The sequence below is a fragment of the Antechinus flavipes genome, chromosome 1, assembly GCF_016432865.1.
Source record: "Antechinus flavipes isolate AdamAnt ecotype Samford, QLD, Australia chromosome 1, AdamAnt_v2, whole genome shotgun sequence".
Classification (NCBI taxonomy): Eukaryota; Metazoa; Chordata; class Mammalia; order Dasyuromorphia; family Dasyuridae; genus Antechinus; species Antechinus flavipes.
In genome coordinates this window covers 688,108,642-688,127,951 of record NC_067398.1, presented here as the reverse complement: position 1 = coordinate 688,127,951, position 19,310 = coordinate 688,108,642, and the positions used below count along the sequence as shown (strand labels likewise).

The following is a 19,310-nucleotide window of genomic DNA, read 5'->3' as shown; positions in this document are numbered from 1 at the left end:
CAATTCAGTATATATTTACTAGGACATTTATCAGATGTCCACCAATATATTAGATGCTGTAAAGAAAAATGATAAGATCAAAGATTTAGAAGCCATTGAATCCAACACCTTGATTTTACAGATGCGGAAATTGAACACAGAGTAGTTAAAAATGTGACTAGGTTCTAATAACTAGTAAGTTTTTGAGGTAAGATTTCAACCAAAGTCTTTCTGAATTTAAATGTATTGCACTATCCACCACATGATCTTGCTTCATGGGTGTTTCTCAATCTTGTCTCCAGAGATGTGGGAATCATTTGAATTCTTTCTGATTTATTCTCTTCCATGCTCCACAGGGACTATTCTAAACTTTCATCTATCTCCTCAAGCCTCCAGGATGCAATAGAAGCAGTAGCAGATAAGGGGTCAGATGCCAGTTCTACCATTTTCTGCTTGGTGATTTTCAGCAAAATATCATTTAACTTCCCTGGGCCTCATTTTCATTCTCTATAAAATGACAACGGTCCACTGGAGAATCCTGAAGAAGCTCAACCAGTATGATTCTTACCTCTTTGCCCTCCCCCTAGGCAAAAGACATTCACGCCTACTTTAGTGAAAATATAAAAATAGAAACTCACAAATCTCTTCTCTCATAGTCCATTCTTCAGATCTTCTCTTTATTATCCCATTTGTTCTCTCTTGTTTCAATCTCTAATGAATAGACGTCCCTTCTTCTTACCAAAGGTAATCCCATTACTCCTGCCCTTGATTCAATTCCCTCCTGTATTCTCCCTCAAATTATACATACAGCCATCTTCAGTCTCTGAGCAAATGAATCCCATATCTACAGAATGAATTCTGATCCTTCTCTTCCAGTCCTCCATTGCCAATTAATTGTCCAACGGAAATCCTAAACTATTTATCTTGTGTTGTTGATTTTTGTTCCTTTCAGTCTTGCTTAACTCGTTCTAACCCCATTTGGGTTTTTCTTAGCAAAGATGCTGGAGTGGTTTGCCATTTCCTTCTCCAGCCTATTTTACAAATGGGTTAACTGAGGCAAAGAGAGTTAAATGACTTCCCCAGGGTCCCACAGCTAGTAAGTGTCTGCGGTCAGATTTTAATGAAGGAAGATGAGTCTTCTCAGTTCCAAATTCAGTTCTCTTTGTACTGTGGAGCCACTTAGCTGCTTCTTAGGCATCTAAAAAGTAACATGTGCAAATGTAATTCTATCCATTCATCCTCCAAATTCCCTTGTTTTTGTGGAGAATACCTGCATCATTCTAATCAATTAGGACTACAATCCTGACAGTCTTAGTTCTTCCTTTTTCATTATGCCTTTAAATCATCTCTAATAACTTATCCTTCTATTCACTTACCTGGCTTAGGCTATAATCCATCTGCTCCTGCCTGGACAATTGCAATAAGCTTCAAATTTGTCACCTTACTTCCTATCTATAACCTCTCAGAGCCATGATTGCATGATAAAGAGATGGAAGAAAAGAAGGAAGTTAGGAAGGAAAGAAAGGAGGAAGGAAGGGAGGGAGCAAGGAAGGAAGGGAGGGAGGAAAGAAGGGAAGAAGGGAGGAAAGAAGTACAAAGGCCAGTCCTATTCTATGTCTATTAACTGCTAATGTGCATGGGAAATTTGGACCTGCTCTGTTTTCTCTCTCCCTACCTCTTTTCTTTCCTCCTTCCTTCCCTTCCTCCCTCCCTTTCTTCCTCCCTTCCTTCCTTCCTCCTTCCCTCCCTCCCTCCTTTCTTTCCTTCCTTCCTTCCTTCCTGGAACAGTGAAAAGTCACATCCCACATTATCTGCACAAGAGTCTAAATGATGGAGGAAATTTTACTAAAATTTGTTTGATGGTATCAAGATTCTGTCTCTAAGAGATCCACACTCCTGTCTCCTAATGCCAGTAAAGCCTGATAACTTTCTGTTATATATGCAAAGTAGTTTACATCTATTATGTTATCCATGTTGTAACAGCCTTATCATTTAAGAAGTAGGGCAAATATAATTATTTCCATCTCATTCAAAATTGAGGCCCAGAGAAATTGAGGGACTTGCCCAGTGTCACAACACTAGCTTAAAGGTCAGCCCCAGAACTCGGGTCTCTTGCCTCCCCAGCTCCAGGCCGGTCTTACCTACTTGGACAAAAATAGTTTGACTATCTCTCTTGATACCACTGGGGTTCTATTAAGCACTGAAGGAGGTGGGAAAGTACCCTGTGACCCAGACTGCCTGTCTGGTTCTAATTAACAGTTCCCCTTGCCCTATCATGCCCACCCCTCGAATTGCATGAAAATCAAACCGCTTTCCCTCTCCCGGAGTTTCCTGTTAGCTCAGCGCTAGAGCGTAAGGGATCTGGCTATGATGTATGTTAATAATGAGCTGATAATGTGAACCAGTCCCACATCAGGGAGAGCTGGTTCCTTTGGTGTGCTGCCAAGAGGGTCAGAGTTGAATCACTACCTTGAATTACCAGAGTCTGGTCCCAGGGAATGGGCCTACACCTCCTGGGTTTGCTGGAGGCCTAGTGGAAACCAGACACTCCTCTTCAGATTCCTGACTTGAGACGGCTCTGATTTACCATCAAACACAGGTTTAGAGGAAACATGTGTCAGAGTCTCCTCGTCCCAGTTTGGGCTGACATCTAAATCTGGATTCTTCTGAAGTGGAGCCCTCAAGATTATCCCTCCTTCAGAAAGCTTTTCCCCCCCATTTGCTCCAAATTAATAACAGCAAGCATCTCTATTCCCCCTTCCCTCAAAAAATATTTCTTATTTTACTTCTGTACTTTGCTTTCTATTTTTGAAAATGGAACATTTACATTACCTCAGTTGATCTTCATAAGACTCCATTGTAGTCAAGGAAACAAATTCAAATCATTATCCCTATTTTGAAAATGATAGGCCTGGCCTTTTTGGGCTTAGCTTCCCCATTTGAAAAATGACATTATTTATACTAATGCTACTAGAAGTCCTTCTTATTTCTGACCTTCTGTAGTCTAAGGCACTAATTAGTTTTTTGAGCGTCTATTTCCTAAGACTCATCCCAGTTCTGATATTTTGTTATGGGGTTTGTCCCCCAGCTATATTCTGATTTTTATATATTAGGGAGGGAGGGAGAGAGAGAGGAAGAAGGAGGGGGGAAAGGAGGAAGGGAAGGAGTTGTCTTAATTTGCATTTCTCTAATCAATAGTGATTTAGAGCATTTTTTTAATATGGCTAGAAATGGTTTTAATTTCTTTGTCTGAAAGTTGTCTGTTCATGCCCTTTGACCACTTATCAGTTGGAGAATGACTTGTACAAAATCACATACTTCCACTTTTGGATGGGACTTCAGTAGCCACTTAGTCCAACCTACACTTGAATAAGTATTCTCTCTAGCATACACATGAAAAGTGACCTGTCTTTCTTTGAACACCTCCAGTGATAAGGAGTTTACGACCCTACCCAGCTTAATATATTTTTCTTTGGCACAGCTATCATGGTAGGAAACTCTTCCCTATTTTAAGCCTAAATTTGCTATATTGCCACTGTCCTCTTGCCTTTACTCCTTCTTATATCCTCTGGAACTGGATAGAATCTAATCTCTCTTTCATTTGATATCTCTAAAAATACAGCACGTTCCCCTGACTCTTTTGCTTTTTAAAACTAAGCATGCTTAGTACCTCTTGGCAAAAACATGAGACTCTTCATCAGCAACGTGGTGTCATGGAGAATATAGGACTTCAAGTCAAGAATATTTTCATTCACAATATGTCCTCAGACACTCATTGTGACCTTTGGCAAGTCATCAACCTAACCCTGCCTCAATTCCTTCATCTGTAAAATTTAATTATTAGACTCAGTGGTTTTAAAGTTCAGCACTAAAGCTGTGATCCTCTGACCACACTATTATTTTTACTTTAAATACACTCTGATTTGTCTTTCCCAAAACTTGGCACCCAGAACTAAAGAAGATTCAGATGGATATACCACACAACTCTTACTGGTGTATTTCTGGAAGTTTTGCCTCTTTTAATGTAAACTTAGATAAGAGCCTTTTTGATTCTATTCCATACCAAGGGTTCATGTTGATTTTTCTGTCATCAAAATCTTTAATCCTCCTTCAGGTAACCTGTTATTTATCTCTTATTAGGATATTTTTAACCCAAATATGAAATTTTGTATTTATTGCTATATTAAGTTTTATGTTATTAATTTGTTCTAGCCAGTGTTCTGACCTGTCAAGATCTTTTTGAATGTCAGTCAGTGTCCCTCCTAGGTTTATAGAATCTGGAAATTTGACAAACATACTCTCTATGCTTTTATACCAATATCTGATATAATAAAAAGCTTCCAAGTTGACACCAAATGGACCAATGTATGGGTCTGACCACCCAATGCAATCCAGTAATTAGTTACTAAGCCCCTCCAATGTTCCAGGTGCTCTCACAAGCAGTAGGGATGCAATAAAAAATAAAAAATAAAGAATTACAGTAAGACAATGTTTATCTTCAAGAAGCTTATAATTTTACAAGGTATTTTATAATACCCCAAAGAAGATTTAAAAAAGTATATAGAGAGAGACACCAAGGAGTATCTGCCACAAGGGCTTCTTCAGCTATAAAATTAAAACCAGTCAGAGCAGCAGAGGCAAAGTAGATGAGTTTATAATCCAGTTTCTGGACTCTATAAAGAAAGGCATTGGGAGGAGTTTAGTAGCTTTCCCTGTAGCCCTAGAGTCAGAAAAAAAGAGAGAATGTGAGAAGTGGGATCAATCAAGGCTTGATTTAACAACATGGTGAATATAGAACTTTATGTCATAGAAGGAGCAGCTTTCTCTCTAGATTTGAAGCCAGGAAGAGCAGCAGATGCAAAGATCCAATTTGTTTCAAATCCATTTAATTGTATTATTGTCTAGAAAGGAATCATGGTATATTGGAGAGAAAGCCATTCTCGGAGCTAGAAAGACTTGAGATTTATGTCTGAGACTCTGGGCAAGTTATTTAATTTCTCAATCCTTTGAGTGATTCTTAAGATTAAAGTTGCAGAGAAGATGCCAGAACACTTTAGGAGAGAAACAACTAATTTGGAAATTACTGTACCAATAAAATCTCAGGTCTAACTGCTGTCTGTTGTCTAGTTGCTATCTATTGGCACCCAGGACTGAATGGGACACTCTAGATGAAGTACAAGAGTTCTTACCAGCGTATTCCTGGAAGCATTGCCTCTCTTCAGACAACAATGAATGACATTAGAGACTATTAAGCATCTTGCAAAAATATAGATAAACTATATTTACACTGTTCCTCCAATTTACCAATTATCAGGAAAAGGAAATATATTTAGTCTGGCATGATCTCTTCAGAACTTCTGAAGTTTGCTATCTTGTTGCAATCATTGAATCTTTTTTTTTTTTGAAAAGAAAATTATTCATTAATCTTTTTTTTTTTGCTGGAGAAGGAAATAGCAAATCACTCCAGTATCTTTTCCAAGAAAATCTCAAAGGTGGTCACAAAGAATTGGAATGACTGACAATAACAAGCTTTTCTTTACTAAAGAATTCTGCTAGTAGAGCTCCTCCTTTCATCATATCTAATTTTAATTATACCTAACTGTCCTCGAAATTTTTGAAATCTGTTCTCATAAAATCATAAAAAAATTATTAATATTGGACTATTCTTGGCTTTCTCATCCTTGGTTATTGGAAACATTTTGAATGTCCCAAGTATTATTCAAACCACTTTTCCCCCCAATCCAGTTCTAAGTTCAAATCTCATTGTCCATCTGTCGTGTTTGTGGGCTATTCTTATAATTGAATAAATCTAGTCCATAGAATCAACCCAAAGAGAAATAGAGATGCATGGTGAGAAGGAATAATTTATTGCATGGATACTAGAGTTGAGTTGTCCACAAATAGTACCACAAAAGACATCATCATAAAAGAGTGTGTGTGTGTGTGTGTGTGTGTGTGTGTGTGTGTGTTGGAGAAAAAGCAAGGTGGTTTATTCTGTAGGAAGGAAAGATAGCAGCTTAGTAGGATTCTGATGCATTAGTTCTCATGTAATATCAAAAAAGACAAAATCCCCAACATGTTGCAGGCGAGCCCGGAAAATTCCTGTGCCCTCATGATTTCATCAAGCATACCTTTTTTTATACATATATCATTCTTATAAAGTTTGTATAATTGTGATAAAGGAAACATAAGGCTTCTTGCTTGTGATCCCTGATTACTTTCTTGTGTTATAATCACCATCTGTAATCTTTTCTGTCCTTTTGAAAATTTTTATTCTGTGAAATAATGTGAAAATGAAGTCCCAGGTGTCTTTAAAATTGTGTATCTCCAAAACAGATTTCACCTGTTTGACTTTGTTCAGATCTATCCATTTAACTTCATCACCTTATCCATCAATTTCATCATCTAAAATGACCTTGCTATTCTATCACATAGGATATTGAGTAATGAGAGATAGAATCTAAATATGGTGCTTCCTCCACCATTGATGACAAACATAGATCCCTACAAAAAAGACTGAAAAATAGATTCCATTTTGCATCTGTTTGTTTCATTTGCCAGTTTCAGCTATACATTCTTCAGGGATGATTTGTTTTAGTTTTATCTCTTGCCAAGCCCTTGATAGACTTGTTTTCCCATTGACTACTTTTAATTGTTTTGAATACCTACAGTTCATAGTCTTCCACCATCCTTCTCTATATTTTGCAAATGATCATGTAATCTAAACCAGTGTTGCCTTTGGCTGCTGTTTATCTTTGCTTGGCAAGGAGATGAGCTGTTTCCTGGCTGAAGCAGCTTCTGGGCATTTTCAGCTTTCTCATTATTCCAACTGCTTTGCAGTCAGACCTCCATATGACAAATCAAATGACAAATCTCGCTATTGTATTAGAGCCAATGTCTTTACTTTTGTCCATTTCTCATGTGAGGAGTTTCAATAGCTTCTTTAAACAAGTCAGGTCAGATCTTAGAGTATCATTCCTTTCTTCTAACTTTGCATTTTCTTTGACATTTGCTCTCTTCAGTTAAAAACCCTTACTGTACAGTTAGTTGATTCTGAAATGACTGCTCTTGTCTACTCATTTCCTGTCTATTAAGTGGTTGATTTCATTTTTAATTTATTTCCTGCAGTGCTTGTCATATTCAGCACATTCATTTCTCAGGAAGAAAATATCCGTGTGGTCCTTTTATGAAGCTTTTCAATGCTTATAAGCTTTTTATTTCTCCCATTGCTTGATCTAAACAACATATATATTTTAAAATTGTCCTTAACCTGTGCCTGCTTTGTTTTTTTAATAAATTTGGATCAATAATGTTAATTTTAACATCATCTGTATTTTTTAATAAATCCCTCTTCTCTCTTCCTTACAGAGATCTGTCCATTATAACAAACAATTAAAAAGAGGGAATGATTCAACAAAACTAAACAACATATCAGAAAGTCTCTAATGATCTGTATAAATAGAGCCATAGTCCCTACTTCTGCAAAAAAGAGAAGCCAGGTGCTTTTTTTGAGGATCAAATGTGATCATTATAATTTCATAGTTTCAGTTTTGATTGTTTTGTTTGCTTTTCTTTCCATTTACACAGTTATAGTCATTGTATATATTGTTTTGTGATTCTCCTTTTTAATTTTCATATCAACTCATAAAAGGCTTCCTAGGCTTATCTGTATTCACTATGTTCAGACTTCCCAATAACACAGGAATATTCCATAATTTCCATGTGCCACAATTTGTTTATCCATGCACAATCAATGAGCATCTACTTTGTTTTCAGTTCTCCATTTTACTGGGCAGAGAAAACTTTGATGACTCCTTCATACTAATGAAAAAGTATAGCTTTAAATAATCATAATTTAAATCATTTAAGAGCATTTATTTCTCTTTCCATTTTACCAAATCATTAGGAAGAGGTTTTCTGCCTACACACTCAGATTTCTTATTTAAAAAATAACTTTAATCCTTCATGCTCATATACCAATATAAAAATACAGATGTAAACCAATAAAGCAAGGATAATTACTGAATGAGCTTTAGAGAATATGTGTATGTGCATGTATGTGTGTGTGTGTGTGTGTATATATATATATATATATATATATATATATATATATATGTCACTAATTAGTGGGAAAAGAAAAAAAATGCAGACCACTTTAAAAAATAGACGTTTTTAATTTATGAAAAGCCTACTGTAAAATTTTTTTTAAAATAAAAGGACATGAATGCTATTTCCTTTTTATTTACAAGAATTGAGATAATTAGGACTTAGGATTAATGTAAGGTTTTATCGAAAATAATACCACCATCTGTGATGAATGGATGCAGCATTCTCTGAATAGTCCTAGTTAAATGCTTTTCAAACCATATGATAACTGAAAAGCAAAGGCAGTTATTTAAATTTTGGTGTGAGTACTTACATTAAGCTTCTTTACATTCCTCCTAAAGTTTGAGTTGGATTATTTTTTTTCTTTTCTTCCATTTCTAAAATACCAAAAAATATCATAATATTATGTTTTCTTGCTGGATTGATGGGAGTTTTGCTGGTCTATAATTTCAGATTGTAAATACCTATGCAATGAAAAGTTCTTATGTTTTTTTAAAGGGAATATTATTTATTTTACTTCAAAAACAACCTTTCAGAATGGCTTAGTTTAGATGAGTGGTGAAAGGAACACAAATCTGCATTGGGACACAGCAAAAAGCATTTGCCGAATTGCAAAAATTTGGTAAATACAAATAATCACTTTTTAAAAACCTTTTCGTTATCCAGCTTTGCCTCTGGGTAAAATATATGTAGACTCAACAATCTCCTTGATGCTGGATTTAGCTATCTAGTATTCATGGAATTTGTGAACGTAAATGAGATGTTTCTGACTTTTTTTTTCAAAGCTGATTTTAAATACAGGACTTATTTGTGGTGGTATTAGAAAGCTCTGATAGAGTAGCACCTGACAATAATTGTTGAGTTCTCTTGAAGAGAAAGGGGGAAAATATTCCCACTGGGGCTCTAAAAGACATATAAGTACCTGCTCTCTTAACTGAGAGAGTTTTTACTGTTAGGAAATAGCAAACCAGCAATATGCAATTTCAGGAAAGGATACAGGGGTTTGTTCAGAAACTCCATTGAAACTAAATAATCCATTTATCAAGGTACCTTTTGTTTCAGGAGAAAGAAACAATGAGCCACATTTAGCAAAGAAAGACAATCTATATCTTGAGAAAGTTAATAAATAACAAATGGGGGTAGTAAGGGGGAGGGAATCCAAAATACCCACTGCCAGCTTATGTTTCAAGTGAGCGTCTGTGACTTGGAAGAAAAGTACAATCTGGGTTTCACTGGAGGAATCATGGGTGAGGAAAATTTCTGCATTATAAGTGTCTGATATCATAGGCATGAATTTGAGATGACTGACACTGGAGACGCAATGAGACAGAAGTCTCAAAATAATGAAAAAGGTCCTCCTCCCGTGAGTTTTGGCTTCTCATCAAAAACTTTCTCCTTAGCTTATTGAACACTTCTGCATTATGGTGCTAGCAAAAGACTGTGGCTCTTTTCTTAGCCTTGTTAAGAAAGCTGAAAGAATCTGACTGGCCAGTTGAGTCAACCAACCCAGTCTGAATGTAAAAAATACACACTTCTTCTCCTCCTTCTCCTCCTTCTCTTTCTTCTTCTCCTTCTCCTTCTCCTTCTCCTTCTCCTTCTCCTTCTCCTTCTCCTTCTCCTTCTCCTTCTCCTTCTCCTTCTCCTTCTCCTCCTCCTTCTCCTCCCTCCTTCTCCTTTTCCTCCCTCCTCCCTCTTCCTTTCTTCTTTCTTCTTCTTCCTTCCTCTTCTTCTTCCTCTTCCTTCCTCTTCTTCCTCCTTTTCTTCCTCCTCTTCCTCTTCTTCTTTTTTTTTTGGCTGAGGCAACTGGGGTTAAGTGACTTGCCCAGGGTCACACAGTCAGGAAGTATTAATTGTCTGTGATCAGATTTGAACTCAGGTCTTCCTGACTTCAGGACTATTGCTCTATTCACTGCATCACCTAGCTGCCCTCAGATCCTTACTTATAAAGAATGATGTAGAGTGGTTAATGGAGAAGCAGAGTCTCAGTTTTCAGACTAAGAATAAATGTTAAATAGATTTTAGAAAATATGGAATAATAATAGGAAATGAGATAAGCCAAAGATGTACATAGAACCCTCATGTCTGTATATTATTAATATTTTCCTTAAGAAAAAAATAGAATGTTCTGGACATTACTGTATTCACAAGCATTTATTGATGCATACTAAATCAATAGTCCTCAAAGTGTAGTCCAAAGGATTATTGAGGTCTCTGAAACCCTTTCAGAGGGTCTAGAAATTCAAAATTATTTTTTTTATTTCTAATATAGTAAATAGCTATAAATATAACCCATGTGAACAAAAACTCTTTGAACAGATCTCGATAGTTTTTTAACAACATGAAGATACTGAGAACAAAAGTTTGAGAACTATTGTACTAGATGCTTAATAAATGTTTATTGATTGATCCCTGTACTAATCACTTACTATTGTTCAGGTATCATATAAGAAATTTCAATTCAAGACAAAGCAAAAATCAAAACAAAACACAAAACACCCCATTCCCACACATACACACATACACACACACACAGTTCTTAATCCCAAGGAGCTTATCTTCTAATGGAGGATATAACATATACCTATTACAGTAAATATGAAATGCATATAGGGTAGATAGATTGTTGTAGTTTGTCTTTCATTCTCAAAGAGGATCTTCACTCTTGGAGAGGTGATACCCTGACATGTAAATGAATTGGATTTAAGTGAAGGAGGGCTGTGCAAGGTCACCTGCCTCACTTTCCCCTCCAGAGGTCTCTGAGTCCAGTAACAAGATATAGATTGAGATGGTTTGACGTGGCCTTCAGAGTAAATTAAAGTGATTATTAAAGGGAATATGGTAAATATCAAATAATATCTACTCAAATGTAGTTTAAAAGATAGAAACCAAAGCATTACTTAATTACATCCCCAGTGCCTATCTAGCCCATAATAGTTGAATCATATTTCTGGACTGACTGGTTCATATATTAGCTGCCTTTATATATTGGTAGAATATCAATTTGAGGAGATGACTATTAATTAAAAAGTAGCAATACTTTTTTCTTTGGGCAATACAGGCAAGCCCAGCCAGCTCTTTATTCACCAGCATGCTCCATCATTCAGTTCCATCTCATCTCTTCCTATACAGCAAACTAGCTGCAAAACTTGTCTATCCCCTGCTTTTCTCTATTGAATGAGAGAAGGCAATAGAGAGGCTTTCATTTATTGAAAGAACTACTCCTGAAAAGCTTCGGCTCATCATCTGTAGGTGACTCTCAAGGTCAAAAGACAATCCTGAAATTTTCATCCATCTCTCTTCTAGATTGCCAATCTTTCTTGAACCACTTAAGGAATCTTATAAGTAAAGCCTTCTGCCAGTAGGTTATATTAACTTCCAACAGAGCTGCTTTTCCATTCCTTTCCATCCCATTCTTGACCACTCAGGCAAATCTTCTTTAATGTGTTCATTAACATTTTCAAGGGCTCAAATCAGAACTCTGAGTACTCGGTGACTCTCTCTTTTCATTTATGAAGCAAAATCTCCATGTGAAATCAACAATCTCCAAATAGTAGGATGATTTTTAATTTCATGTATTTTACTCTTTTTTAGTTTTAAAATAACATAGGCTTAGGGACTATAATACCATTTATCAGTTCTTAAAAAGGTCCTCTTCCAGTGTGTCTTTGAAAACTATATTTCTGTATACTTTTGTTTAATAAAATAAACTTTTTTTCCTTCCCTTAAAAGCTACCTCATAGTTCACATACAAAAGAGGTATAACCCTTCATCCTTTACATGGTAATTTAAGCTTTTATTTCTAAGGCACCATTCATTTTCTGCAACAACTGAAATTTTATTTCTTTAACATATGAATTTTTAGTAGCTTTGAGTAAACCAAACTTCTTGGTCTACACTTTTAAGTCATATCTGAGAAAAGCAATAACATATCTTTTAATGCTTCATTTAATTCTTTGTATAAAAATATGAAATTTCTCTCCCCCTTTTAACACTGAAATGTTTACGTAAATGTGTAATACCTTAAAGGGTTAATACCTAGAAAAGGCAGCATGTTACACTTAAGTTAATGAGATCAGAAAACTTTTTGCATATTTGCTTAGTTCTACAAGATGATAAAGTAGATGGACTTTGAAGCCTAAATTAGAATTGAGGTTTTCTTTCACTTTGGGGGCTGTAACTATGGTCATGTCTCTTAACCTCTGTGAATTTGAGTTTCAAAGTCCTATGCACAGGGGCTGTCTTAGCTATTTTGTGTTGTCAATGCTTAGCACAGAGCTCAGCTTATAGAAAAATACTTAAAACATGCTTTTCACTTCATTTATTAGATCATTCATTCATTCAGGAGGAAGCTAGATAGCTCGGTGGACAAAAAGCTGGGCCTGAAGTCAGTAAGACCTGAGTTCAAATTCAGCTTCAGATGCTAATTAGTTGTGTGACCCTGAACAAATCACTTAATTCTAGATGCCTTAGTTTCCTCATATGTAATATGGGAATAACAAAAATATCTGCCTCCCAGAGTAATTGTGAGGATCAAATGAGATAATACTTATAAAATGCTTAGTACAGTACTTGACATATAATAAGAGTTAATAAATGCTTAAGCATTAATAAATGTTCATCAATTAAATTTACTGAATGACTTATCTTTTATTTCTCATATGGTATTCAGTTTTCCTTCAGGATTCATTTTTAAGGCTTTTCAAATCCAAGAGTTTAGTTCATTTCCACTTATACTTCTGTGAATCTCTTCCATCTTTTTACTGAGAGGGGAAAAATGTTATTTTCTCCCAGTTGTGTTCCTTCTGGGTTCCATGACTTTCATGTTTCCAATCCACAATCACAGAATCTCAAAAACTCAATTTCCATGGAAGACATGGTGTTAAAGCTCACTGAAATGGACAGCTGATGCAATAAATAACACCCCAAACACTGATGGATAAATGGCAATAAAGAAGGAGAAAGCCTTGATAAGAAGGGGGGGAGCGATGTGATAAATGAACCTGTTGTTGGTTTGCTACCCAGATATCTATGAGGCTGCATTAAACTGCAGCAGGCCTTAATGAACTGGATGCTGAATTTGGCTTAAGGTCACTGACAAGACAGCAGCTTTCCCCACAGCTTCACTCAGGGCCTCTCTAAGCCCTTATTTCCTAAAGAATGTTTATGAGCTCCATCCCTTGAGTTGGTGGGAGAATTGACAACTGAGGTATAATGGAAATCAATTCTGGTTTTCTAATCAGAGAAATGACCACATTTGAATCTCAAGTTGATCACTTATGATTGTAAAGTTATAGGATTTGAGTTTGAATCTTTACTCTGAACACAAATCATGTGATTTAGCCTCAGTTTCCTTATCTGCAAAATGAAGGCATTGGAATAGATGGCTACTGGAATCCCTTTCAGCACTCATTCTTTGATCCTGGGATCCCACGGCACCAAACTTCAGCTTAAACCCTGCCTTCTGCAAGAGGCTCTCTGTCCATTATTTCCTATTTATCCTGTTTGATAACTTGGTAGCACATACTTCTTTGTATGGTGTTTCCCCCATTCAACTGTGAGCTCTTCCAGGGCAGGGATTTTTTTTTCTTTCTGTATATTGCCAGAGCTTAGCACAGTACCTGGCAAATAGCAGCCACTTCATGAATGCTTGGTGGATTGATTTGACTTCCTCTCTGAAACTGTCAGATTCCTTGTCTGTAAAATGGAGAGGAAAACTGGATGATCTCTGAGGATTCTTCCCACTCTAAATCTCAGGATCCATGACTTTGCACTCTAAGCATATAGTTCTCTCTAAATGGTGTTTTGAGCTTTGTTACTAATCCCTCAGCTGGGTCTCTTTGCTCTAAAATCCTTACAAACTTTCTCCTCACATTCTAACCTCTTCTTCTTTCAGCACATGATAAGCATTGCCATGAGGCTAATCTTGCCAGAGTGCACTGCTTTGTGGGTATCAATAAACTGTTAAGAAACCTAAAGTGTCTACTCATCATCAACAGGATGAACTTTATTCTCCCCTCAGCTAATCTGACTGGAAGGGATCATCTTCTGGTCTTTTAAACAACCATTTTTGTCTCTTTGGTGTCTATTGTTCAGCCAATTCCAATCCAGATCCCTTTGTGAATGTTGTTAACCCCACCCAAAATGACTTCCTCCACCACACTCTGCCTCTTAACCCCCTTCTTGAAAGAATGTACACTTGAAAGTGTAGTTAAAATTTCTTATAAAACTTTGCTTGAATTTTCTTGCTTATATAAATCATAGGACCATAGGTCGGCAGGTAAATGAGGCCTTCAAGGCTAACTGAACTAATCCTTTATTTTATACAGAAGGAAGCTAAATATCAAAGGGTTTATATGACTTGCTCAATAATAGTGACTGGTATTTATTGAATACTGAAGTCAGTGAAATTCCTTACAAATATTATCTGCCCAATGCAGTTCAGAACTTCAGAGCTCAAGTAAGTGCACCAGCTTCTTCATTTGCTAGAAATTAGAGATGTATACCACTATGTCTTCCTTCCTCCTCCTCCTCCTTTCCCTGCTCCTCCTTTTTCTCTCTTCTTCGCCTTCTCTTTCTCCTTCTCCTTCTTCTCTTCTCCTTTTCTCCCTCTTCTTTCCCTTATTCTTCTCCCCCCTTTTCTTTTTCTCCCCCTTCTCCTTTTCTTCTCCTTCTTTTCCTCTCTTTCTTCTCTTCCTCCTTCTGCTCTTTTCCTTCTTTCCTTCCTTCTTTCCTTGGTGCTAGGCAGTTCCTAGGTAAGAAGTTCCCCCACTACAGGACAGCACCTTTTATGGAATTATCATAGACAACTAATAGCCTTGGGCTCTACAAGGTAGAGATACAGAACCCAGGATGTATCAGAAGCAGACTTAAAACCATATCTCCCTGAAACCAAAAGCCAAACTTTTCCCTCTCCCATACTGCTTCTTCTAACGTACATTGTAAGTTAATATGAACTGATAGGATATAAGGCATCTTGCCTGTTCATCGCCAGAAGTCATTTACTGCACTGACTGATATTGATTATTTATGGTGTGAGGACAATTAAGTTTTTACTAGGCAATTAGACTCCTGGCAAGCATTTGCACTGCCAGGAGGAAATGGAGTTTACTGGAAATACCCAGCATTGTTAAAGTCTGTTGCTTTGTGTTTCTATTGTTTGGTCTCATGCTTATTAATTACCCCTCACATTTGGATTATGCCATAAGGTTTAAAAATGTTTATTTCTCTAATGTCCCTAAAGCAGGATTTGTGACTATTAGTATCCCCATCTTACAAATGAAAAAAGGAAGACACAGAGAGGTGATGTGGCCAAAATTAGGTGGACATAGACCTATGATGGTAGAGGAAATCTTCTCACCTGAGAGTTCCCTACATCAATAAACTCATAGCTCCTATGAGTTCTCTTTGTCTTGCCCTTACAAAAAGAATGGATTAAAAAAATTGAATAGATTGTGTACCATGTACACAGATAAATAAAAACATAATGTGAAGTAGTTTGTAAAGATATAAAGAAATATATATAAAGATATATTCATTTTGTATATAGTTGATACATATAAGTACATGTATAATTATATATTTAGTATATACACAAATACATATATGTATGTGTGTGTACATATATATATTTCTCCTTGATAGAATATAAGCTCCTTGAGAACAAGAGCTATTTCATTTCTATGTTTTTATTCATGCCTACATAGCAAATGATTGGGAAAAAAGGATGTGATCAAGATAAACTTTATGTGAGCAGTTGATTTTTGATCTGAACCTTGAAGGGGGCTAGGAAAACATGGTGAGAAGTGTTTATGACAATCAGAAGCAGCAATGAGTGACATCACAAAAATCTTGGTCCTACATAAGCTTGCTAAGTAAGTGTGACAACAGTTGGAACAAGGAAAGTTCTGGTTAATCATCCCTCAGACTGTATTTTGAAGTATTACTTTTGAGAAACAGAAGGGGTTGGGGGAGAGAATATGGAAGGAAAAACAGAAAAAAAATCAAACATATCAATTTTTAGTTGTTTTTTTTTAAAGAAAGGAATGAATGAATAAGTGCATGAATGAATCAGGGGGTTTTCACCTTTTTTGTGTCTGATGTAGCCTATGGACCCTTTCTCAGAATCATACATAAAATAAAACAAGTAAAATAACAAAGAGAAAGAAATATATGAAATAATTGGTTTATCAGTTTATTGATTATCTATTTAAACAAAAATTTGATGGATGTCAGATTAAGAACACCTGAAAAAAATAAATGAGAAAAAGCTCTCACTATTAGTAAAAATACATTACAAATAATATTTAATTAATAAATATATTTTTAAAGGGGATGTTGGGAAGCTTTCAGTTTAACACTGGCAAGTTTAATCTTAGAAAAGTCGCTTATGCTCGAGTTTAATATGACCCTGAAACTAGAGGGTCACAATGGAAATGCTGACACAACCTTAACTACAGAGGTGCAAATATGCTCTCATAATTAGTGACCCCAGAACAGGTCTTCTGGACTGTGGACGAGGAAGAATGTTCGTTCTTTGAAAAGCAATCTTTACCACAGGGATTCTTTGGCTGTGGCTCAGCAGCTAACTTTGATCTACAAGCCAGTCTCCCTGCAGTGACAATGATTAGCAGAGTTTCCAGAGCTGGAGCTGAATGAAGCTTACCAATATGCTGAATAGTTTGTACATGCTGTGATTAAAGGGAGGGGCAGGAGGGAAGTGTGTAAGAAAGGAAAAAAGGGTAGCAAAGGAAGGAGCTGCCCATGTTCTCTCCCAACCTATGAATGGATGCTTGTTTGGAGTTTCCTGGACCCTTTTTGAAAGAAAAAGTTCCTGGAGGTGAGCTCTTGGATGAGCTCTGTGAGTTTACAAAGTGGATCACGTTAATCTCTTTGCATCCTAGACAGGACAACAGTTTTCTCTGGAGTCATCCTGGGGCATGGAGAAGTAGTTGTATGACCCTGTACAAGTCACTTAAGAGACTTGCTCTTTATCTGTTAATTGGGGCCAATAGTAGCTCTTATCTGTAAAATGGGAATATTACCAACATCCCTCTCACAACATTGTTGTAAGGAGCCCGATCAATATGTAATGTATTTTGCAAACATGTGTTACATGATTGCTTGCTGCTATTAGTTAATGTCTTTTACCAGAAATAATATCATTTTTTGCATTCCTATGCTCACTAGTTTTGAAAGTTTCAAGGGATTTTAGGAAAGTATCTAATGCAAATTTCTGGAAAAGTTACTTGCCCAAAGTCACTTGAGTAGTTGTGTCAAAACCAAGGATCCTCAAATATGGGCCCTCTAATTCTAAATATAGTGAGTGTTTTGTATGCTTGGTTGGTTGATTTGGTTCTTTTTCTATACTAATTCCTCTTCCCCTTTTTCCTTAGCTATTTTTGCATGCTACATGTTGCTAAAGTGTAGCAAAGCAATCCACATTAACTGATGCATATGGTTGCCATTCCTATTATTTTGTTTTAAATGTAGTGGGGAAATTTAGTGGATTTCAAATTAGGACAAAAGTCTTAGATACTCAAAAATATATCCCACTGTTGATTATAATGAAATTTTTCAATTGGATGATCTCCAAGGACCTTTCTCATTCTATAAGTCTCAGAACTCATGGGGGATTGATGTCATTTCTTTGACTGTGATACTTTACATTGCCACTAAATGTCCATTTTTTGTGAACTGGCTTGACCAGGACTTTGAAATTCATGGATTCATGAGAGGGAAAATAAAAGATATGTCAGAGTACTCGGAACTGAAAAAAATCCACCTTCCCAATTAAAAATTCTTTGGAAGAACAATTGCAAAATGATGATGATGTTGATGATGATGATGATGATGATGATGAAAAACAACTAGTAATTATAAACAACTTTTATATTTGTGATGTGCTTTGTGTATGCTATATTTGATCATCATAACAACCCCGGAAGGTACCACTATTATAATCCCTTTTTAATAGATGACAAGAGAAATAAGTGAATTGCCCAGGATCACACAACTGGTAACTATCAGGAGGAATAATTTGAATTCAGCTCTTCCTGATTCTATGTCTAAGTCTAGTATTTTACCCAATGCACAATCTACCTAGCTGCAAAAGGTATTAGATCATTATTGGGATCCATCACTGGAAATTTAAATTGTAGAAGAGTAAAATAGGCTAGTCAGTGCTGAAAACCTTAGACCTTATTATTTTCTGTTTAAAGGAAATTCATATGGCTTAACTGGACCTGTCCAATGGAGTATGATGAGGGAGCCAAGAGTAACATAGGAGGGATTCTAGCATGATATCCATGTATCACACTGGGGCAGCAGCTGAAGCCTCCAATATAGGAGGGATTCTAGCATGATATCCATGTCTCACACTGGGGCGGCAGCTGAAGCCTCCAATAAAAGATAAAATTAATAGAACTTCAGTCAGGACTATCAACAGAGAACCACAGGCAATAGGACTTTAGACAGGAACAGCATGAGGAGGGAGTCCATAACAGTCTCATAAGAGATAGGTATCATTATATGGATGTTTCAAGGTTAGCAGAGTCCAGAAGATGAAAGAGATGGGAACCTGAAGAAGGGGGCGTGACTAAGGCCTACAGACTGTCTTGCTACAAGAATCTGTAATATTTAATAACCTTTAGAACATATTACCTTGTTTTGTAGAGAGAGTTTTGGATTGGAAATCAAGAAAATCTGGGTTCCAATCCAGCCACTGATATTAGCTGTGTGGTCCTGGGCAAGTGACTTAACCAAAGATTCAGTTTCCTCATCTATAAAAAGAGAAACTTGGACTAGATGATCTCTAAGATCCCTTTCAGATTTAACTCTATTATAACCTGTGATATTTCAGAAGACTTTTTCAATAAATAATAGCCAGTATTTACACGATGCTTTAAAATTTGCAGAGTACTTTAAAAATATTATGTCATTTTGTACTCACAACACTGCTGAAAAGTAAGTGCTATGATTATCTCATTTCACAGATAGGGACATCAGTTGAGTGACTTGCCGAAGGGAGAGGAAAGGAAAGGGAAAGAGAACAAAGATGTATACAGTGCTTATTCTATGCCAAATACTGAAATAAGTGCTGGGTTTTTATTTTGTTTTGTTTTGTCTAGGCAATGGGGTTAAGTGACCTGTCCAGGGTCCTACACTAGTAAGTGTAGGAGGTCAGATTTGAATTCTGGTCCTCCACTTAGAAGCCTAAATACTTTTTA

At 36.4% G+C, this 19,310-nt stretch overlaps 1 protein-coding gene across 1 annotated transcript in view; it reads left to right on the top strand.

Moving 5' to 3' along the window:
* Positions 1-19,310, top strand: part of TMEM132C (transmembrane protein 132C) — a 518,834-nt gene that overhangs the window by 165,739 nt on the left and 333,785 nt on the right. The gene's annotated exons all lie outside the window — the stretch shown is intronic.